Raw genomic sequence first — 18,287 nt, 5'->3', positions numbered from 1 at the left:
TAAAAGATAATATATGTATATGAACAAATCGATCAAGTCTGTGACTTTAAAATTTATGACAGAAAATGACAAGGATTTTATATTTATGTTTGTGTGACTATAATGAAACAATAAGACTAGTTGACCAATGGTCTGTGGATTTCACTTTAGCATGTACTGAGATGTAATTTTTGTTAGAAAAGAAACATCAAAGGGCTTCCGAACTTGTTTAAAATTGCATGTGGTGTTTTGTTTGGTGACAGGCTTAATAAGGCAAACTAATTAACAATAATACTTAAAGGTATGGTCTGTGAAGTGCTTTGTCCATTTGTTAATAAACACCAGTAGATATTGCAATGACAATAAACAGGGTTTCCACACTACCATGAAATCCGGGAAAAAGTCTGGAGAAATTATACATTTTTCCAGACCGTGAAAAGTCTTTGAAGTTTGCAATTATTGATGAAAGTTGGGAAAAATCCAGGAATTTTCCACCAACACTTGATACCAGAAACAATTATGTAATTGAGTCATAACTGAATTGAGCATGAGTTAAATTTATCGAGTTCCGACAAGAATATTTTGAGATTGCATAATGGATCATTTAGTAGCTTGTCATAAACATATTTGTCGAGCCAATTCAAACAATTCAGTATATTAGATTCATCTAGCATACTGGTTGTTGCACAGACAGCTCGATATCGGCATCCTTTCTTAAATGTAAAGTTGAAAGCCAGTCTATCATCACTAGAAGCCAGCATGGTGTTGGTAAAGCAGTGTCGCTTACCAGATGTCCTAGCAAACTTAAATGCTGTTACATCATGTCAGATCTGTTTGAAATCGATATGAAAATGATATATTTTCTGAGAAATTTTACATCGTTATGTCTTTAATCTTCTGAAAGACGAGATGAAACTATGGCATTGATGAAATTTGACCTGGTAATCGCGATTTGCACTGATAGGCCTAATTGCACAAGTACACACATTTTTACCTTGTTTTCTTTCTAGGGAAATAAATTATTTGTTAAATTTTCAAAACTTGTTGTCTTCACTCTTTTCTTGTTGTAAGAGCCTAAACATGTAATCTTATGTGTTTAGGCTTGAATAAACAGTAACACAAGAAAGAGTGAAAACAACAAGCTCTGAAAAATATAATGATTTATTTCCCTGGAAAAATACTGCAGAAACAAAATAATATGAACTTAAGGTTTTAAGAATCAAATCCAAGAATAATCCACCAATAAAATTTTAGAAGTCCTAATAAAAAATGTTCTAATGATTTCAATTTCGAGTCCTGATGAAGAATCCAAGATAGCAGACGATGATGGATGCTGTAACCTGTAGTGTGTTGAAGTCTACATTTCCTTGTAGAAACAAGAAATATCAGTCCAGTTTTGGAAATCAGAATAAATTTGTGTAAGAGCTGTCTTTGTTCAAGAACTTAGTATGAGCAATATCTCCAGGAAAAAAGAATTAATCGTTTTGAATCCAAATAATTTGAAATAACTCCAAACGACACAACAGACACTTTCCAATGTAAAGAAAAAAGCCCAACTAACTGAGAATATTTTTCTAAAACATAAGTTATATCATATTCTAAAATGCAGTTTCGAAAATCCCCATGTTGCAAAATCAAAAAGGTGTGTCACGTGATCAAGTTTATATCATGTGTCCCTAACATGACCCTGACGAAAATCAATCATTTTACTCTAAGAAATAAAAATATTGTTTGCTCTTAAATCACATAGTCCCATATGACCTCGACAACAACCAATCATTTTTAAAAAAAAAACTTATTTACGTGGCTGCTACTAATTTTGAATCAAGATCAGGATCTAGCTAGTCAACATTTGCTGTTTACGAAAGAATGATTCAGGTCAACTGATTTTCTGGAAGAATATCTCCAGTGAATAAATGTACATTACAATAGCATGTAATGAAAAATAAAATAAAAGATTAAACTGACAAACAATTAAATTAAAATAAATTTATATATTAAATCAGATATAATTAAATCAAATATACATAACAGTATAAGAAGAGCTAGACTTTCCTTAAGCCAGCGCATGGTGATGCATATAGATTTCATGGAAAAAATGAGGACAGAAATAACTTCTTTTTTGAAATCACGTTGGTCATCACATGAATTGGCACTGACAGAATGAAACTGACAATAGGGTACTCAGTTTTGTGCCTTTAAATTAATGCCATACTCATAAACAAAGCTTTTTTCACTGTTTAAGGGTAAAAGTACAAAAAAAGACTTGTTTAGTTTGTGTATGTTAATCATGTAGAATAAACATTGGAAAGATTTTGTGACATCATGTCATAATGTTCCAATGTTCTTTATCGTACATGTCCAGCATAAATAGTATGGCTTTCATTTGAAATCTCTTTTTAGAATTTTATATGTATTACTGCATTCATTAATTTTATCAAAGTGGGAATTGGAAATAATTTGGAAATAAAAGGGAAACTGAAAAATTATTAAGCAGCACACAAAACACATTTTTGAAATATAATTTATTGAGAATGAACATTGAAGGTAACACTTGCTGCAGAACAGTATGTAAATGCAAACTAGCTAGACAATTTCTTGTGATGTATGTGTCATTTTTTCTGCATTAATCATGTTTATGTTTATGTATCATGCTAGGCCACTGATAAATATAGCAAGAAATGTTACCACTATAGGGTTTTTACAGGTAAGGGTATGAAATTGACATCTGCCATGGTTGGGTTTATGCTCTTGGGATTTCTCCCATCTGTTTGTTTAGTGTGTCGACTCGTGGAGAGAGTACAGTAGAATCACTGAGGGGTGTCACAAAACTCACTATAGCTGCAAAAAAGTTATTGAAGTACTTTCACTAGATTATGTGGATTTCTGCTTGAGTGGGTGTAAAATCCATCAGACTGAGTGAACTTACACTGCTCATAGCGGGCACTTAATTCTCTGCCTCTCTGTCCACGTCTACTGGATTTAGTGGCAATCTGTAAAACTTGATGCGTGTAATGTAAGTAGGTAGATATATGGCTGAATGGTAAAAGAAATGACTTCGTAGAAAAAAGGCTAATGTTGTTTTTGACACTTAAGTCTGAATTTAATTTCTGTTTGATAATTATTGTTTACAGTGGCTCCTGGAGATTATTAAAAGTTTCATAGACATAAGCTATGTACTCACAATGGTTTATCACATTATAGGCTGAATCACATGTTGCTTGAAATACTCACACTTAAATTTTCGTCTGGACTGCAACATTATTAAGACTGATATTTTTATTATTAAATAGAGATAAATGGTATTACAGTTTCTGTAGTCCTCCTGCCTGCCTACATAAACAGGAATGCATCCTACTGTATGTCATAAGAACCAACTAATAGAAGCAAATTATTTGACTTCTGATGCATTTTGTGAAGAAGGCCTTGTATTTTTTAAATGTTTAGTATGCTGTTTATATTTGAATTTGACTTTATGGAATTGCCAGTTGTCCCTCATCTGTCCATCTGTTAGCACAAATTTGTTATCACTCCTTCTACACTAAGCTACAAGGATGAATCATTACACAAACACACACACACACATTGATCCCAAGTTCTAGTTGGCCCTAAATGAAAATGGTACTGTATGGACATCCATTATGGCTGCCACAGTGCCCATTTTGAAAATCTTGATATCACTACTCCAAAATAGGTTGATGTATAAACGTGGGTTTTTTACTTCAAGATATTATCTTAATATGATGTTTCTTTTGGTCCTAGATAAAACTAATGCCTATCAGAAATCAAATATGACTGTCATGGCAGTAAGCTTGAAAATCTTGTTATCACTAGAATAGAAAGTTACATAGGGTTTTCTTCAGAAGACTTCTTATGACATATAGGTGGACCTACATGAAAGTGATGCCAGTTACACTCAATATGGCCACCACAGTGGCCAATCTGAAGATCTTGTAGCTAAAAAGAAATGGAGAAACTTTCAACACTTGGTAATTAAAATTAGGATGCAGCCTTATCTTGGATTCCTGGAAATTCTTCTCAGTCAGAAGAGCATTTGTCCTTTCAAGGGATCTGGTTTGCCTTTATCTTTTGCATTGTAAGCCATTTTGGGATACCTGAGCTTACTTGGCACAATATAGCCATACTTGTCATCATTCTCTGTGCATACTTGCAAATCCAATGCAAGGGAGGCTACCCCGAAAGAGTTTGCTGCCATATCATACACCAAAGAAGTGTATAGTTAGCATTTTGTCACACTCACCAGTAAGGCTAAAATTACGCTCAAATTATATCTGAACACAACTACAAACTCTGATTATGGATCACCAGACTGATATAGAAAATGAATTAATTATTTTTTATTGAATCCCTATTTATACACATTTTCACTTCACCTATAACATAATCGAATGTGAAGATCTCCAATGGAAAAACCTAGTCGAAGTGCAAACAAGACTGATCTTAAATATTTGGTATAAATATGTTTACAGCTTACAATCATGGACAAATGTTTTTTTGTTGTTTGTTGAATGATAAAAAAACAACTCACTGGAAACAGGAAACAGAAGATGGTATACCAGTCAGCACACCACATGTGTGGACTGTTTTATAGCATGGAGGTACAGAACCAGTCAAATTGGGATCAGTGTACAGTGCTAATATTATGAAATCATATGAGATAATTTGTAAGAGCAGAGGTTATTAAATAAACTGTCATTGGCATGCGTAGTTTGAGTCCTGGTCTTTGTTGTGGGAATATTTGTGTTTCAGACATGAGAGTCAATTTGATGTTGCTGCATTTGTGAAAATCCCAGGGTTTTGTATCTTTAGTTTGTTATGGCTAGAAAAGTTACAATGGCAATCGTGGTTATGATTGGTTGAAAGAGATTCACATTCGGCTATGTGTGCTTTATGTTGCAAAGAATTTTCATTTGCCGTCATGGGGAAATCGGCAGTGGAAGAACTTGCAGTAGGTGAAAAGCACCAACAGAGATTTAAAATGGCTTTCAATAATCCACTAGGAAATTATTGCTATGTATGATATACCTTTTGCAGAAAGGGCTTTTTCTGTTAACAAAGATATTGTCTCTGAAAATCAGAATGATAATACTCTTATTGTAGGGAGGCTTAAGACAGCAGGAGGAGAAATAAGAAAAGGAACAATGCAGCAAGAACAGAAAGGTAGAAATAATACTAAGAGGTTGAAGACAGAGAAAAATCTCATTTATAGTTCTGTTGAAATTGCTGACAAATGTGAGACAACTGCAAAAGATAAATTTTAATGTTAAAGCAGTTTTTGTATGAGTGCAGAACAAAGCAATATTCTCTCATTGAGATTGAAAAGGAATTTGAGAGAAGGCTCCAACAGCTCAAACACTGACATTTCAAAGACCATTGTGTACCATTGCAAATACATGTTTGAATAGTGTACTGCATATTAATAATGACTACTTTAAGTTGTGTTTTTGAATTATAGTTATTGAAAGTTTCATTACTGTGAGTTTAATAAGTCATTTTGTAGAACTTAATTTACCTTTTCTTATTAATTCATGAGTGTGTTTAACTCACTGTTTAGTCATTACATTAAAAACATTTTTATCTGTAAACTCCTTACAAAGTCCTTACCCGATACTTTCATAAAATGGTGTGAATCTTGTATATGGCAGCTATGCCTCTGACGTTGTACTGTATACACTACAGTAGCAAATTACTGAATTTCTGCAGGAGGCAACACCATTATCTTGGCAACTGTATGCATGTATTTAACCAGGTCTTCCAAAATCTTTATCTGGTTAAAGTTTCCTTTCCATATTGATGAAAGCCAAAAGCATACATAGTATTGGTAGCTTTCATCATTTCATTCTTGTATCAGTATAAATTATACCATTTTTCATTGAATTTCTTCGAATGGTTCTCTTGTATCAATTTCAGTGCACTCTGTATCACCATTCATTGAATTCCATGGAATGGTTCTCTTTCTTGTATCACTTTCAGTACACTCTGTAATACCATTTATTGAATTCCATTGGATGATGCTCTTTCTTGTATTAACTTCAGTATGCTTGATATAATCATTTGTTGAATTCCATGGAATGGTTCTCTTTCTTATAACACTTTTAGTATACTTTATAGAAGCATTAAGTTGATTTTCATGAAATGGTTCTAAAATTGTTTTGTTCACATACACATATACATTATTGAAAACATACGCTCTTCTTTCGTGGCAGTCATGTCTTCAAGCTTGGACAGCATTGGTTTATGGCATTCATGTCTTCAATCTTGGACAGCATTGGTTTAAAGCAACTCTGTACTACTGCACTATCCAGTCTCTGATGGTTGATTTGGGTTTAAGAGACTGATTTTTAAAAATTTTGCTTGTGATTCAGAAGTCCTGATTTATTTTCGTAAGTCATGATCAAATGTGAGATAGTTTCAAAAAATGTCTGGTGAAAATTATAATTACTTTTGTATTATGACTTTTGTTTTGGTTTGTTTTTATTTATGTTTTTTGAATTGGTGTAGCTTTAGCATTCAGAATGTATTCCTGTGTAAGATTGATTGTCCAATACATCCTCGTGTAATTCATTCTTCACAAAAAACATTTATATACTTTGGAAGTGCAGGTTTTTTTAATGGTTTTATGTAAACAGAATATCACAATTTGGCTGATTTCCCTTTATTTGAAAGTCATGCTGTTAGTCTATTTTTATATGGTATGAGCAAACAAATTGCTCTGTTTCAAGGCTAATGGGATTAAGGGTTTTACTGCATTAAAAGGTGTGATGATATCATGATTAATATTTTTAGATGTGATTGGGGCTAATTAGTTTACAAGAATTTTGAAAATGTATTCAATGTTTGGTGCCCCCAAAAGGATTGGCAAAATAGTTATTGTTTACAATCACATGCTGGACATAAGTAGGGGTAGATGAGTGACCTTTTTAATTTTGTTTCTTGTCTCTCATGGATAACCTCCCATTTAATATAGCACATTCCATTAATATAGAGAGCTGGGAAATGCAAATGCTTGTTTACTCGGAGAACTAACTTGCTTCTGCATCTTTATGTAGACTTTGCCTTCCATTCTTTTGAAAAAATTAGATTTGACCTTGCATCCTTACTCATAGTTCATGCATTTAATTTACACTTACAAACCATGCTTGTTGCAGACCCATAGTTAAAATTTAAGAGTGGTGGGTAGTTGGGGATTGTCATGATTAGGAAAATCAGATGCCTAACTTTGCAGTGTAGATTTGGTTTGATACAAAAGGGTTTAAAAGATTCAACATTAGAAGCCTGTACACTGCAAATGTTGATTCCAAAATTGAAGCAGCAGGGGGGGGGGGCGAATCCGACATTTTGTCCAATCGTTATTTTGCTTAATTAATACTTCTGCACTCAGCGGATCCGGTGTAGTCAGCGCCCGGTAAAAAAAAAACGACGTCGGTCCATCCTACACGACGGTGACGTCATTTGGTTTAATGCGCGCCGATCCCAGCGTCGTCAGCGTCCGGTAAACACAGCGACGACCGCGTCGATGTCATTTCCCCCCCCTGCTGCTAAGGGGCTATTTACAATGATCTCACAAATAGAGTAACCACTAACTCTTCATCTTGTAAATCAATTAGATTATTTGACTGATCAGTAAGTCTGAAATTAATTCTTGTTAACAATTTATTATGGCATCTCATATAGACTGGATTAATTGGACTTTCAACTATTAAAAACCCTGGAGGGGCCGTTGGTGCAAATGAATAAAGGATGTATCCCTGTTGAGCTTGATTTGATTGTTTGGTATCTATTTGATAACTTCCTTCAATTGCATCACATACTAAACTGAGCGCTATCACAGACGTGATATTTACGTTATGCGGAGCAATATGTCTGCCGCCTCCATCTGGGTCATTGTTGTATTTAAGGAGCGTTAAATCCTGTTTAGGCCCGGCGAGAAAATCACCGATAGACTTTTCTAGTTCGCGCGCGTTGTATTCGGAAAACTTAAAATTCGGTAAATCGGCTTCTGTGATATTGTAACCGGTTAGAAACTTTTGTTTGTTATCATCGTTGTTATTAATTATCGTCTGAATGATTCGTTCGTGGATATATTCCATGTCCGATACAAGTTGATTTAACACTTCAACGTGCTTTTGTGAGTTTGTCCGCCGTAGTTGTTCCAGCTGTATTCAAAAATTACGATTGATCTCAGCGAAGTAACCAATGATGTTAGATAACGTGAACGCTATGGTAACAGTTGATTCATCTGTTTTCTTAACGATAAAATCCCATTGTATGGTTTTTTTATCTGTGAATATAAATCTTTCGGCCAATCTTTCTTTTCTTATTTCAGATAAATCATTTCGGTATGATAGATAAATTTCATTGTATGATGGCACACTTGTGTCAGGTTCAACGCGTCGTTGAGGTTTTTTTTCAGGCCATCCTAGTACGGTTCTTATTGAACTGTTATAAATGTCTACGACGTACCCCTCCGTGGATATCTCAATGGACGATGACAACGTCGGCTCATGAACTTTTATAGCTATTTTTGATTCCTTACCGGTGATTGATTTTATTCTACGCTGGATTTCAGCATCAATTTGTTCAATTTGGTAGGACCCAGTTGGTATCGAAACCTCTTTCCAGTCTGGTGTTCCATCGGGTTTATTACTGTTTGCGAACATCAGCGAGTTATTTGGTTTCTGATCATTAAACGCTACTGATCTGATATTAGGCCAGCTATGATACACCCGTAATTTCACTAGCGCTATTTCCTTTACAGGAATCGGCGAAGGAAAGTTTACACTGAATTCAGGGTTTGTTGACGTTATCGATATCATGCTTGTTTGTATCGGAGTTGTGTTCTCCGCGATCCGTTGAAGCAGTTCGAGTGACATTATTGTTATTACTAAAGTTATTTTCAATTTCTAATTTCAACATCGCGGAGTTATACAACTGGACCATCGTGGAGAATTCAACATCGGATATAAACGAATTATCTATCGCCAACGAGATCAACCCGGATAATTTCGAGTACGCGTCGGATACTATTTGGTGGCGAACTGTATACTCGCTGAGTTTTTTTCTGAGCACACGATGATATCTTTCTAGTGATTGCGTTGGCGACTCCAGCAATTGTTGTCGCCGCGGAGATAGCGATTGGAACAGCGATCGGGGCCATCATGGTCACCGTGGATAAAATAACACCGGTACCGGCTACTATACCCGACACCGAGTACACGACCGCGTCGATGGTGGTTATTTTTCGGCGGTATTTTTTTATTTTTACACGGTATTGTTCGGAAAGCGTTTTCAAATTCGCGGAAAATTCTTTTACGGTATTGAATCGATATTGATGTGACGTTGGTGATACCTCTGATTCAATTACCTTGGTGGTCATTTTTATTTTAAAAGAGCTAGTATTTTTAATTACTTAGATCCGTTACAAATTCCACATACCATGTAATGTTTGCCCCGGTTAAATGTCTATCGACGGCATATATTGTAAACTGTTCAGTTTCGTCCTTGTCTATAATTGTTGATATTGTATTGTTAAACCCGGATGAACTCGACGATAATATATTAAACTGCATCATTGAAACCAGTGTCAATCGATAAATACCCTCGACGGTTGCGGTGATTTCTACTGTATTCTGTGTAGGAGTCCAAGCGAATGATCCATGATGAATCGTGTATACTGTGTTGATGGTGTTTTCATGAGGGATTTTTATTTTTGTCATTTCCGGTAGTCTGTCTTTAATCGCTGTAACATCAGTTTTGATTGTTCCTATTTCCTGTATATGAACGTATAAACCCGCTTTGATCGTTTCAACATCAGTTTTGATTGTTCCTATTTCCTGTGTATGCGCGTCTATACTCATTTTGTTCGCTTCAACATCATTTTTGATTATTTCTATTTCCCGTTCATTCACGTATAAACCCGCTTTGATCGTTTTAACATCAATTTTGATTGTTTCTATTTCCTGTCCATACGCAGTGATATCATTTATAGTTATTGTAATTTCATCCGGTCTGGTATTTTTTTTACCAAAGAATTTATCAATGGTGTTATCAGCCCTGTTAAAATTTTTTCGTAACGTGTAAAATTGGCCCGACAGCGTTGTAAACTCCGAAATAGTATTTTTTATCCCCACAAGATTCGGTTCGGTTACCGTCGGGGTTCCAAAAAAACTAGCAGTAGTGAGTTGTATATCGGTGACAGACTTTTGTATCCCCTCGAACTGATTTGCTTGCGCGTTAAGTCTATCATACAAATTTTTTAACGAATCCGACATGGATATATAATTGTTGCCAAGTGTACTTATTTTTCCATTTATTGTCAAGATGGATTCACCTGATTTAAGTCGTCCGTCATCGGTATACAACACGATATTGTTCTCGGTGGCATCATTATTTCGTGTTAAAACGTCATTCAGCGACACATTACTGGATTTCAGTTTACCCTGGCGGTCTTGAAATACAACTATTTCGCCCGGGTCAACACTGGTTAAATTTAACGTATCAGCGATTTCATCCTCAATTAGTTTTTTTATGTCATCGGTGGCGAGCGTTTCCGTGGGTTTTTTCAGCGCCGAAACCGGTCGTCCCCAGATATCAATCATTATTATTGTAAAAAAAACGGTGTTTTTAATTAACCCGCCGGGCCTCTACGACCCCACTAGTGTATTCGTTTACAACCACATGAGGTGGTTTCCGCGATGATGAAATCGCCGCGAGTACGTTCAATACCTCACGGCCGCATATCGGTGGGTCACTTAATTGTTGTGTTGGCAGCGTGGAATAAAAAACCGGGGCTGAACACGCCCGGATATACCGCATGAACTCGTTTGGCGGGGCTAACCCGTATGAATCAAAATAGACGATCGCACGCGGATCAATTGAGTATGCAACCCAATGAGTTCCCGCTCCGGAGGATTTATCGAGGTTAATTATACCGGTTTCAATATTCCTTGGTTGTCTCGGTAATTGATCCCTCATAAAAACACCTCTGAAGTTTTTTATCGCTAACGCGTTTGCGGCATCTATTAAATCAAAATTAGACATTGGAGTCATTGACTCTTGAGTTAATAAACGGTTCCCGGTAGTCTTAGACCCTTCCCCGAGTACCATGAATACGGGGTTCCCGGTAGTCTTAGACCCTTTCCGGCTACGGGTCGTTTTTTTTATAGCCTTTCCCGGTTGCCTTCTTCAATGCCATTCCCGCCGCGGTACCAACGGCTCCTAACGCCGCCGCCTTCGCCACTGCTGGGGCCGCCGCGGCAATCAACGCTGGAATCGCAGCTAATAGCGGAAATATCCCACCGGTCTTTTCCATGTTTTTAATCGCTGCGGCTGAAAAATCTATTTGAACACCCTTTTTATTCTTCATCGCATCATTGAAATGTTTTATTTGACGCGCCGTCAACGATATCTTATGATTACCATCTGCCATCTGTGACGGCTTTAACGTTATTGTGGTTCCACATTGTTTAGCCGACTTTGATCGTAATTTCTTGACTTGACCATCGGTCAACTCTACATCGACAACATTATACGACATTTTTATTGTAAACGCGTTTATGTTTTCAATTACATGTTTTCCACTGGTGCATCAACGATTCTCATTCGTCCACCAACACCTTCCAACAGCATTGATTTATCGCTGAGAATGACAGCAACCGCTCTATAATCGGCAATAACGCCGCGAGTTACATTAGCTCGGAAGTGTATATCAACGACGGATTGTCTTGTTAAATCAAGATGTTCCAGCGAAAAGTAATAGATCGGATATAGTTCTTTGAAATCATGTTGTGATATTTGCAAACCAGTGTCGACGTTTTGATCACGACTCATATACGACAGCAACCGATGGTACACGCGTGCAATATGGTTTTGACCGTAATTAAGTTGTATATCCTCAGATGGTTCCTGCTGGCCGTTTATTCTCAGCGAGACGTCAGTAACGCCTAATCGATCAAATATCATATGGCTGGATAGTTGATTATCAACTCTCGTCATATCCTGCAACGCAACAAATATATGACGCGGAGCCGAAATGCCTTGTTGTGATGCCAGGTTCCATGTAAATATACCATTGATATTTGATTGCTTAGTATCTGTTGTTGTTGTTAGCCAACTTAGTAATGATTTTCCTCCTTGCTCCATAAAGGATAGCAATCGTGCCTCTGTGGTAATGGATGGAGTCATTACTGGCATCCACAAGAATATTTTAGTTAAAACGACTTTACCAGAGTCATTATTTGGATTCGCAAGATCCGCTGGAATTCTCCAAATTGCATTTCTATCATCACCTTTTCGCACAAGCACCACGGTATGCTTTGCTCCGTAGATAACTTTTCGCACGTTCCTACAAAATCCAAATATATGATGCAGTGGAATCGCGCATGAGAAAGATCTACGCGGCCCTGTTAACATTGATATGCGTGTTGCAGCTCCGATGTTAAAATTAGGATCGCTGTTTATAATCATATTCTCAACATCAGCGTTAGCGCTATCAGCATTATTTCTTGGTCGTCTTACCACAAATTGCGAGTTTCCAGCAGTGTTTCTAGTATCCTTTGCAAACATCATAGATGGACCCGCTGATCTTGTATAATCGTCGGAATATCTTGCTAGCCCGATTATTGTTGTAGCAACATCAACATCACGTTCTATAGACTCGATCTCTCGCCCGTCAATGAGATATTTTGCGCTCTCAAATAGCGCCATTACGCCGTTATTGACTAAGCCAACTTTGGTACCATCTGGATACGGTGCTGGTACAGCAGGAGTATCGGCCTCTGTTACAAGTTCTCCTTCGATTTAAATAAACGCTTCACACGGTAAAAAATATTTACTGGTATCATGGACTTGAAGTTCAACTCGCGATCGTATGTTGGGTTGTACTGCATGATAGGAATAAAATTGATAATTACGGACAGAATCATCCTTGTGCACTGGTGCGTCCATATCAAACGCCGGGTCAGCTGTTCGTTTAAACATTTTATTTAATAATACGCTGATGCATCTAAATCATCGTCGTCGTTTTAAACCACTTCCCGCTATTATGTTTGCGATGTCATCTTGATTATTGTTTATCAACGATGCTAGTTTTTGTTCCACTGCGTTATTTATTACTTTACTGACATTTGCAGGCATCACTGTCGTTGATGGCATCACCGGTGGTTTTCGTGAAAATCCCTTGGATTTTACCAACGACATTAGTTTATCTCGTGCTGCAGAAACCACCCTTCCGGCAACATCTCCAATAGCACTAATACCCTTATCACGAATAACATCAATAGCCTTCATTCCTAATTGTTTGGCTAACGGCGCTACTTTTGGAGCCATTCTTGTAAATAACCCCGCAATGGTGCTACCGAGACCGTCTCCGTACCACGCGCGGTATACGGGCAATCGTGAGTTTACCACGTAGACACTGACTGGTTTATCATGGTTGTAGTGTATAATCATCTTTATTATAAAAAACACCAGTGTTTTCCAATTAGTGGTTGGTCACCAGTGATTGATCACCAGTGGTTGGTCAATCGCTGTAATGACCGTGGTCCACGAGTTCGTCTATGAGCGTTCGATATGCATTAATGTCCATGATACCACCGGCAAATAACCGCCTGCAAATATCAGCGGCCTCATTGATTATTTCCGGAGAGTTATTTCCGGCTCGTTTTCCTCCGATTAATATTTCTAGCCGTGATATATCACTGAGAACACTACCAGGACAAGTAACGTCTTTACCAACAGAGTATCCTTTTCCGTGTTTTGGTCTTTCACTTTTTACTTTATTATGGAATATTATATAATTATTATCACGCGGTGGTAATTCATTTTTATGTTTATTTGCCAAATACACTATTCTTGTCCAGTCCTTTAACGACCTTATATTTTTCTCGTAGCCGCTATTGATATGCTCATCTCGTGTGTCCTTATCAAAATTTACGACAGTAAAATCAATCAATTCTTCATCGCTGAAGGCTCTGATTTGATCTATTGTGCTCTTTTTAAGAACATTACGGGGTATATTCCCCTCTTTCCGTATTTCTTCCGGTATTTCTTCTTCTGGTTCTCTTGCGGTGGCGCCTAGTTCTTCCTCGTCGGCCATTGTAACATATGGTTCTTGTGGGTCCGTTATAGCGAGTGGTGGCGGCCTCCGTGTTGTAGCAACCGCTATTTTCGCAGGGAGTGTTTCCAGAGACTTTTTTGTTTGCTCGGTCTGAGCCGCTATCTTTTCAAGCGCACCGAGGACGGGCACAGTTGCCGCCGTAACATCTTTGGTCGCTTTAGTTACCGGAGCAAAGAGCTGTTCGCTTCCAACAGCAAAATCAGTTTGTAGTTGTTGCCGCGTTTGAAGTTGTTTTCGAACCCTGTCTCGTAACGGTATGAACTTTTTAAGCGCTACTAGCCGCTCTCTGGCTAGCCGAGTAGTAAGTGATTCGCCTACCATTATTGCAATTGCTCCGTAATTTCTAATTTCCCGCCGAGTGTGGCGGGGGGGGATATATCCCAGGGGCTCCAGGGAGTTTTCGTCTAAAATCCTTCTAATGTTTTTAATTTTATTAGAGATTTCTCGACGTCGTTCAAAAGCCTGTCCGAGTTTTTTTCGTACTGTCTCAACGGCAGTAAATAGTCCAATAAATGCATTTACGTCATTGCCATACAAGTTTTCATTGATCGTATATTGTAATCGCTTTATAAAAGAATACTCGCGTGGCAAGGTATATCGACCTTTCTTTGATTGCTCGTTAATAATTTCATAATCGGACAATATTTTTTGGTTATCAAGCTTATCAGATAATTCAATTCCTTGATTTTTTAATTTTAAAATCTCGGTTAATATATTATTGATGTCTTCGATATTCATATTCTTATAAATATCTTTATTTTTAAATTAAAAAAAAATTATTTTACGAAATGAACCCTGCGTATCAATCCCGAGGTGTGTTAACATTCGATGAAACCGTAGGATAATTCGTTTTCTTCCGGTATTTCTTCCGGAAGAGACAATTTATTGTAGCGTTCGCACTGTCATGGTGACTTCGTCACGGTGACCTTGTCACTCGCTGATTTCTGTTATATATGAAAATCGAATTCTGTGACCCGTCTTTTTTGAGATCGCTGAATTCTGTATTCCTTCTGCAACAAATCGTATTGAGGCGATATAAATGTCAAAATATTTTCCTGCCTCATTCATCGACTGAAATATTTTTTCCTCGTGAGTTGTTGTATCAAATGACTTTACGGGTTTTGCTTTCTTTGAAAACTTACCAGTTTGGCCTTTTTTGGTATTCTGACTTTGCGAGATAGCTTGCAAGTTTATAAGAGAATTATCAGTCTTATTATTACACTGGACAACAAATTTTTACAAAAGTCATGTTACTGAAATAAAATTAGTCAATTCTTATCAATTTTTATGTGCTGAACACGAATATGACAGTCAAATTGCAAAATTGGCTCTAGTTTTTTTGTAATCTGCAAGAAATTAATGTTTACATAACAAAATGCATTCCAATAGTAAAAGGTCAACTGTAATAGCCTACCTATAAAAAATCAAGTCATTGACTACATCTTAGATTTCTTCGCCTGTCTCTTGTACAGCTGTTTGGGAGCATCTCTGAGGAGTGTCCAGCAGTAGTCAGCCAGCATTGTAGTGGACCATTTTCCCTGGTATCTTTGTTCCATTGTTGCGATATCTTGATGAAAACGTTCGCCGTGTTCATCACTAACAATACCACAGTTGCTAGGAAAGAAATCCAAATGGGAATGAAGGAAGTGAATCTTTAGAGACATATTGCAGCCAAGTTTCTTATACTTCATCAACATGTCTTCTACTAGTTCCTTATAGTTTTCTGCCCTAACATTTCCGAGGAAGTTTGTAGAAACTAGGCGAAAAGCATTCCATGCTTGTTTCGTGTCACCTTGCAGCAAGTTGTTGAACCGGTCATCTTTGAAAAGCTCTCGAATCTGAGGACCCACAAAAACTCCCTCTTTAATCTTTGCTTCGCTGAGTCGAGGGAATTTTTCATGCAGGTATCGGAATGCTGGCAAAGTCCGGTCAATGGCTTTCACGAAGTTCTTCATCAAACCTAGTTTGATGTGAAGGGGTGGTAGCAAGATTTTCTGAGCCTCAACCAGAGCTGGGTGTTGGATATTCTTCTCTCCAATGGCTACATTCTGCCTGTGAGTCCATTCCTTCCTCATGTAGTGCATTTCCCTTGCTCGGCTATCCCACTCGCATAAGAAACACATGTATTTTGTATATCCTTGCTGCAGTCCCATTAAAAGGGCAACTACCTTCAAATCACCACAGAGGTGCCAGCTGTACTTGTTATACTCAATGGAATTCAGTAGCTGCCTTAAGTTATCGTATGTCTCTTTCATGTGGACAGCATACGCTACTGGAATAGATGGAAGAATGTTTCCATTGTGCAAAAGCACAGCCTTGAGACTCAGTTTCGAAGAGTCCACAAATAGTCTCCATTCTTGTGGGTCATGAGTGATTTTTAAAGCATTCATGAGGCCCTCAATATCGGAACAGAATATCAGATTACTTTCCTTTCTGAAGAAAGGCTCCAATTGCTGGTGGCGCTTTCGATATGCAGTAATTGTGACATCTTCTTCTAGAAGATTCCATTGTTGGAGTCTTGATCCTAGCAATTCTGCCTTGTTCTTTGATAAGTCCAAATCACGAATCAGGTCATTTAGTTCTTCCTGTGTTATTCTGTGTGGGGTTGATGATGCACCACAGTGAAAATCTGGATCACTGCATGCTGATGGACCAGGAGAAGAACAGGTCGACTCACCTTTGTCTTCGTCAGATGAATCAAGAGAATATTCTGCTGGAGGTTCTGGAATAAGAAGTCCCTCACCATGTGGAACTGGTCTCAATGCAGACGGAATGTTTGGGTAGACTATTCTCGACTTCTTTCGCTTCATTATTCCGCCGGAAAGAGGAGGAACCAAGCAGAAGTAACAGTCATTTAGGTGGTTGCTTGGCTCTCTCCACACCATTGGGACTGCAAACGGCATTGATGACCTTTTGCAATTCAACCACTGTGAAAGCTGTGTTGTACATGTAGCACAGCATATATGCGGAGCCCAAGGCTTGTCTTGGTCACCAACCTTACATCCGAAGTAAAGATGATATGCCTTCTTCACTTGAGAATTGATACTTTTCTTCTGGTTGGCAAATGTCACTTCCCCACAAATATAGCAAAAATTGTCCGCGGTATTAACACACTTTCGAGGCATTACTGTTCTTTATGGTACGTAAATGGATAAAATAATAAGTTTTATGTAACAGTAGCTTGAACTGTCTCGCACAACGTCTAAAATATTTTAAATGCTGAACCTATCTGATTGGACTTTATATAGTACACTGCTTACGTCAGCTTCAGCAGCCGCCTGGCATTAGTATAATAGGCCTACACATGTATAGTACACTGCTGACGTCAACTTACTTCAGCAGCCGCATGGCATTAGTATTGCATTGCATCAGAAAATGATGCAATCAACTGTGGATGATGTGAGCATGATGGTATTATGCAATGTTACATCATTATTCCGGATGTTGCTGCAGTCCTACTGGAGAAATTTACACAGTGAAACATAGAAAATGAGGTATATGAATATCTTCAAAACGAGAGCCAATACAAATTTTTCACGGTTATATTCGTGTTCGGCACACCAAAATACTACAGATTAGGGCCTTTTCAAGTCAGTAATGATTTCACTGTTGACCAGTGTTATTAATATGATCAATCACAAGCCCATTTTCGATTAATCAGTTGAATGCTTCAAATACAATCCTGTGAACATAATAGCTTTTTCCTCCTGCAGTAAATTGCAAGTATCCCTGATTATTTACGGTACCAATCGGCTTCTTCAGTCTACAATTTCTAACAACGCCGTCGCGAGATGCCTCGTAATTAACGAGCACAGGATGCGGCTGAAATTCTTGGTTCATTTGCATAATAATACTACTTGTCTAATTCATTATTTGGTTTAATTATAAACCTTGCAATGTAGTCCTGAGGAGTTTTGATGACGAAGTCTGCGGTGGGGTCAATGACGGCATTTTTTATTCGCTTGTCATAATAGCGTTTTAACTCTCTGTATCGCTTTCCGCCACAATTAATACACAACTGTGATTTTCCTCTTACACCAACGTGGCAAACCAAGCACGGTAGGGGGCCAAGAGAACCATTACGAACGCTTTGTAAATGATACCCACAGAATTCACCTCTACATGATTTATTGCACGGGGTTGTCGACCCAATCATCAACCATTTGCAGTG

This window comes from Sinohyriopsis cumingii, chromosome 7 (genome assembly GCF_028554795.1).
Source record: "Sinohyriopsis cumingii isolate HCF-2022 chromosome 7, ASM2855479v2, whole genome shotgun sequence".
NCBI lineage: Eukaryota > Metazoa > Mollusca > Bivalvia > Unionida > Unionidae > Sinohyriopsis > Sinohyriopsis cumingii.
The sequence above is the reverse complement of the archived record's forward strand: the minus strand, read 5'-3'. Positions refer to the sequence as shown.